This window comes from Euprymna scolopes, chromosome 28 (genome assembly GCF_053919585.1).
Source record: "Euprymna scolopes isolate OS-2025 chromosome 28, ASM5391958v1, whole genome shotgun sequence".
Lineage (NCBI taxonomy): Eukaryota > Metazoa > Mollusca > Cephalopoda > Sepiida > Sepiolidae > Euprymna > Euprymna scolopes.
In genome coordinates, this window is record NC_136509.1 from 26,441,057 (window position 1) to 26,447,490 (window position 6,434).

At 32.1% G+C, this 6,434-nt stretch overlaps 1 pseudogene; it reads left to right on the forward strand.

Annotated features, from left to right (window-relative positions):
• Positions 1–3,681: 3,681 nt before the first annotated feature.
• Positions 3,682–3,815, forward strand: LOC145249863 (U2 spliceosomal RNA; annotated as a pseudogene).
• Positions 3,816–6,434: the final 2,619 nt, after the last annotated feature.

The following is a 6,434-nucleotide window of genomic DNA, read 5'->3' on the forward strand; positions in this document are numbered from 1 at the left end:
GAATGTATAGGTTGAGAACTGTTCTCTCTCTCTCTCTCTCTCTCTCTCTCTCTCTCGCTCACACACACACACATTCTCACTTTTATAGATATAATAGAAAGATTATCCTAGATATATTTCTATTTGTATGAATACTCTATATACAAATTTTAAAATCTGTAGATAAAGAATTTGTTGAGTATATGGGTTGAGAATTGTTCTCTCTCTCTCTCTCTCTCTCTCACACACACACACATTCTCACTTTTATAGATATAATAGATTATGCTAGATATATTTCCATATGTCTGAATACCCTATATACAAATTTTCAAATCTGTAGATAAAAAATTTGTTGAGTATATAGGTTGAGAATTGTTCTCTCTCTCTCTATCACACACATTCTCACTTTTATAGATATAATAGACAGATTATGCCAGATATATTGAAATGTGTCTGAATGCCCAATATACAAATTTTGAAATCTGTAGATAAAAAATTTGTTGTATACATAGGTTGACAATTGTCCTCTCTCTCACACACACACACATTCTCACTTTTATACATATAATAGATAGATTATGCTAGATATATTTCTATATGTCTGAACACCCTATATACAAATGTTCAAATCTGTGGATAAAAAATTTGTTGAATGTATAGGTTGAGAATTTTTATCTCTCTCTTTTTCTCTCTCTCTCTCGCTATCTCACACACACGCATTCTCACTTTTATAGATAAAATAGATAGATTATGCTAGATATATTTCTATATGTCTGAATACCCTATATACAAAGTTTCAAATCTGTAGATAAAAAATTTGTTGAATATATAGGTTTAGAATTGTTCTCTCTCTCTCTCTCACGCACACATTCTAACTTTTGTAGTTATAATAGATAGATTATGCTAGATATATTTCCATATGTCTGAATACCCTATATACAAATTTTCTAAACTGTAGGTAAAAAATTTGTTGAGTATGTAGGTTAAGAATTGTTCTCTCTCTCTCTCACACACACACACACACACAAGTTCTCACTTTTATAGATATAATAGATAGATTATGCTAGATATATTTCTATATGTCTGCCTACCCTATATACAAATTTCCAAATCTGTGCCCAAAAATGTGTGGAATATATAGGTTGAGAATTGTTCTCTCTCTCTCTCTCTCTCTCTCACACATAATCTCACTTTTATAGGTTATATAGGTTGAGAATTTTTTGCTCTTTCCATCACTCACATTCACACTTTTATAGATATAATACATAGATTATGCCAGATATATTTACATATGTCTGAATACCCAATATACACATTTTCAAATCTGTAGATAAAAAATTAGTTGAATATATAGGTTGAGAATTGTTCTCTCTCTCTCTCTTTCTCTCTCTCTCACACACACATTCTCACTTTTATAGATATAATAGATAGATTATGCTAGATATATTTCCATACGTCTGAATACCCTATATCCAAATTTTCTAATATGTAGATAAAAAATTTGTTGAATATATAGGGTGAGAATTTTCCTTCCTCTCTTTCTCTCTCTCTCTTTCTCACACACACACAAGCTGAAAATTGTTCTCTCTCTCTCTCTGACTCTCTCTCTCTCTCTCACACACACACACATGGTCATTTTATAGATATAATAGATAGGTTATGCTAGATATATTTCTATATGTCTGAATACCCTATATACAAATTTTTAAATCTGTAGATAAAAAATTTGTTGAGTATATAGGTTGAGAATTGTTCTTTCTCTCTCTCTCACACACACATTCTCACTTTTATAGATATAATAGATTATGCTAGATATATTTCCAAATGTCTGAATACCCTATATACAAATTTTCAAATCTGTAAAGATAGAATTTGTTGAATATATAGGTTGAGAATTGTTCTCTCTCTCTCTCTTTCACACACATTCTCACTTTTATAGATATAATAGATAGATTATGCTAGATATATTTCCTTATGTCTGAATACCCTATATACAAATTATCAAATCTGTAGATACAAAATTTGTTGAGTATATAGGTTGAGAATTGTTCTCTCTCTCTCTCACTCACTCACTCACTCACTCACACACACACACACACATTCTACCTTTTATAGATATAATAGATTATGCTAGATATATTTCCATATGTCTGAATACCCTGTATACAAATTTTCAGATCTGTACATAAAAATTAGTTGAATATATAGGTTGAGAATTGTTCTCTCTCTCTCTCTTCTCTCTCTCTCTTTAACACACATTCTCACTTTTCTAGATATAATAGATAGATTATGCTAGATATATTTCCATATGTCTGAATACCCTATATACAAATTTTCTAATCGGTAGATAAAAAATATGTTGAATATATAGGGTGAGAATTGTACTTACTCTCTCTCTCTCTCTCTCTCTCTCTCTCTCTCTCATGCACACATTCTCACTTTTATGGATATAATAGATAGATTATGCTGGATATATTTCCATATGTCTGAATACCCTATATACAAATGGTCAAATCTGTAGATAACAAATTTATTGAATAGATAGGTTGAGAATTGTTCTCTCTCTCTCTCTCGCAACCTTACACACACAACCACACGCAAACATTCTGACTTTTATAGATATAATAGATCGATTATGCTAGATATATTTCCATATGTCTGAATACCCAATATACAAATTTTCAAATCTGTAGGTAAAAAATTTGTTGAATATATAGGTTGAGAATTGTTCTCTCTCTCTCACACACTCACATTCTCACTTTTATAGATATAATGTATAGATTATGCTAGATATATTTCTATATGTCTGAATACCCTATATACAAAGTTTAAAATCTGTAGATAAAAATACGTTGAGTATATAGGTTGAGAATTGTTCTCTCTCTCTCTCTTACGCACACACACACACACACACACACACACACACATTTTCACTTTTATAGATATAATAGATAGATTATGCTAGATATATTTCCATATGTCTGAATACCCTATATACAAATTTTCAAATCTGTAGATAAAAAATGTATTGAATATATAGGTTGAGAATTGTTGTCTCTCTCTCTCTCTCTCTCTCTCTCTCTCTCTCTCTCTCTCTCTCTGGCTACCTCACACACACACACATTTTCACTTTTATAGATATAATAGATAGATTATGCTAGATATATTTCCATATGTCTGAATACCCTATATACAAACTTTCAAATCTGTAGATAAAAAATTTGTTGAGTATATAGGTTGAGAATTGTTCTCTCTCTCTCACACGAAACTGTGCGCTCGGCTTCTTCCCCCCCTTCCCACCCCAAATGCTTGGGAAACTGTGCACTGTTTTTGTTGGTTTTCAAGCTGCCTCTTCCCCCCCCCACACACACACACAGTTTAACAGTAGTAGGAGGTCAAGAGAAAGAGGGTGAGAGAGAGAGAAGAGTAAGTTGGTGAGAGAGAGAGAAAAGAGAAAGAGGGTGTTGGTTTTATATTTTTATTATCGTCTAATATTTTGAAAGCTGAATTTCTAATAAAATGTGCATCTATAGGAGATAATGCCTGGGAATGTGTTCCCCCCCCCCACAGTTTAACAGTGGTGTGACGTCAAGAGAAAGAGGGTGAGAGAGAGGGAAGAGTAAGTGGGTGAGAGAGAGAAAGAGAGAGAAAAAAAAGAAAGACGGTGTTGGTTTTGTGAAAAAAGTTGTTATTTACAATTGTTCGCATTCTTGGCCTTTTGGTCAAGATCAAAGTGTAGTATCTGTTCTTCAGATGCTGCACTTCTATTTCTTGTTCTCTTTCGGTGGAGGAGAAATCCTCCACGACTGAGACAATTTTTATTTTTGTACCTTTTCTCCACGTTAAAAAACGACCCTGGTGTCTAACTCTGTCCCGTGGGGAGGCATAGTAAATAGGTACAATTGTTCGCCATTAGTGGATGTTGACGTCACGTCACGTGACATGACTAAGCGTTTTTTTTTTTTAGTATGAATAACATTTTTTGTTTTAATTATAAAGTCTACACTTAATTTTATAGAAAATGATGTATATATAATAGAAAAAAAAAATTACTGGTTTTGTTGGATTCAAGTGGATCCCCCCCCCTCCAGTTTAAGAGATAGCAGGTCACGTGGTAATATACAAAATGGCTAGCGTAAATATAAAGATCGGTTTTTTTATCGACGAATATTTTGAAAGCTGAATTTTTTTTTATTCCTGTACATTTTTTCCTGATATTTTTCGTTAAAACTCTTGTATAAATACTATTTTTAACCAGTTAAATACGTTGGAGACATTGTCATGGAGTTTAACAATCTCTAGAACAAAGCAGAAGAGAAATTACAAAAGTATCGGTAAAACAAAGTGTTTGTTTACATTTGTTCGCCATTACTGGATGTTGACGTCACGTCACGTGACATGACTAAGCGTTTTTGGATTATGTAATATTAACATTAAAATGACAGGTTTTTTTGGGGGCCCCCCCTAGGAGAGAAATGATCAGTTCACCCCCTTTTAATGGTCCGTTTGGTGTGGAATTTCGATATTTGTCATGCGGGTGATCAAGGTTCAATATGATACATAATTTGTCAACTTTGGTTGTGTCTGTCAAAAGTTTGAGCTGACGTCACGTCACGTGACACGTATTGAATAACGTTAAAATGACAGGTTTTTTGGGGGGCCCCCCTAGGAGAAAAACGATCAGTTGACCCCTTTCTACTGGTCCGTTTGACGTGAAATTTCGATATTTGTCATCCGGGTGATCAAGGTGCAATATGATACCAAATTTGTCAACTCTGGTTCCGTCTTTCAAAAGTTTTAGCGTTACAAACAAACATACATACATACATACATACATACATACATACATACACACCGATTTTTGCCTTTTATATATATAGAAGAAGAAGAAGAAGATAGATAGATTAAACCTCACAATAAGGGCATACCTAAATATTAAATATTGTCGAATGAATTCTCTCCAAATATCAGAAAAATTAATATTTGCAAAAAAAATTAAATAAAATAAAACATGCAGAATTTATCTCTACTAGCAAAAAAATGCTTAACAGTCTTGAGTCCTAAACCATTAAAAAGCCTTGTAAATAAGGGTTTTTTGGTGTACAGTAATCAATGGGATAATATCGTAGTAATCATTAGTAATGGAGATTTGATAAAGTGTCTTACTTAAGGAGGCGGTTTATCAGGAATTTGTTTATGTTGGACTTGAAGACGTCCAAGTTGTAGTCAGGTGGGAAACAGGTAAACGTAAGAGAGTTCCACAGGCGTGCACTTCTAAGAAAGAAAGCGTGTTACTTTACATTAATATGGGCAGATCTTTTCTTTTTTGTCTGCTCTGAATATTTTAAAAATTAAAAAGAATTTTACGATTTAAATATTTGCCAGTTTTACAATATCTTTCTATTTTCAGTTTATTTGTATTATTTTTACTTTTCCAAATAATATTAACGTTAAAGTATAGTATCTGTTCTGATACTATACTTTATCTTTTCTGTTCTTGGTCAATGAAGGAGGGATCCTTTAAGATTGAGGATTTAAAAATATGTTGCCCCGATCCCAAGTGCCTCTTTCTGGGGTTAGCAGGGTTTTCACTACATCAAAAACTGACTTTGTGTCTAACTTTGCCATTGTAGGAAGGTAAGTAAATATTGCTTGCTTTTTTTTCACATGTGGAAAACTTTATTTCTGTTTTTAATTTTTGCTCAAAAATAAACACAAACTTTGCTGAGGTATTAACATATGCTGCATCTTAGAAAAGCTTTTAGCTGTCTTTACAACAAATAACTTGTTGCTTGACTATTGGGGACTTTATTCTTAAGAAATTGTAAAAAAAATCTATGACTACCACTAACTCTAAATTTGGGAGTGCAACTCTGACTTAGGGTTAGTGGTAGAATAAGCCATTTGTTTACAACTTTTCAGAAATTAAACCTGTCCACCTGTTAAACAATAAACGGTCATTTGTTTATTTTTTATTCAGTATGTAAAAACCACTTTGAAAAACATATTTTGAAATTAGAAGCAACTTAGTTTTAGCACATTAAAAGCATACAAGTCGGTAAATAATTAAATTCTGTGTTTGGTTTAAGTTCTTTTTGCTATTGTTGCTTTTTTTTACAATTTTTGGCAGTTAACTTTTCTACACTTTTACCAAGCAAATAAATACTTTTAAATTAAGTGGAGTGCTTAGACTATATTTTAAACTATAGAGGTTGAAACCGCCACAATAAAATATACTTGGAAAAATCGATTTTATAGTGAGTTTTAAGAATGTTAACCAAAAAAAATGGTGAAAAAAAAACAAACAAACAAATAGTTACTAAATAATTTTTACCAAACGCAATAATTGCTACATTTCTACCTACCTGAATGATTTTAGTTTATGTTTTAAAGTATTTTCACATGCTTTTCGTTCTTTTTTTATCTAAAATTGCTGATGCGTGTGGGTGTCAAA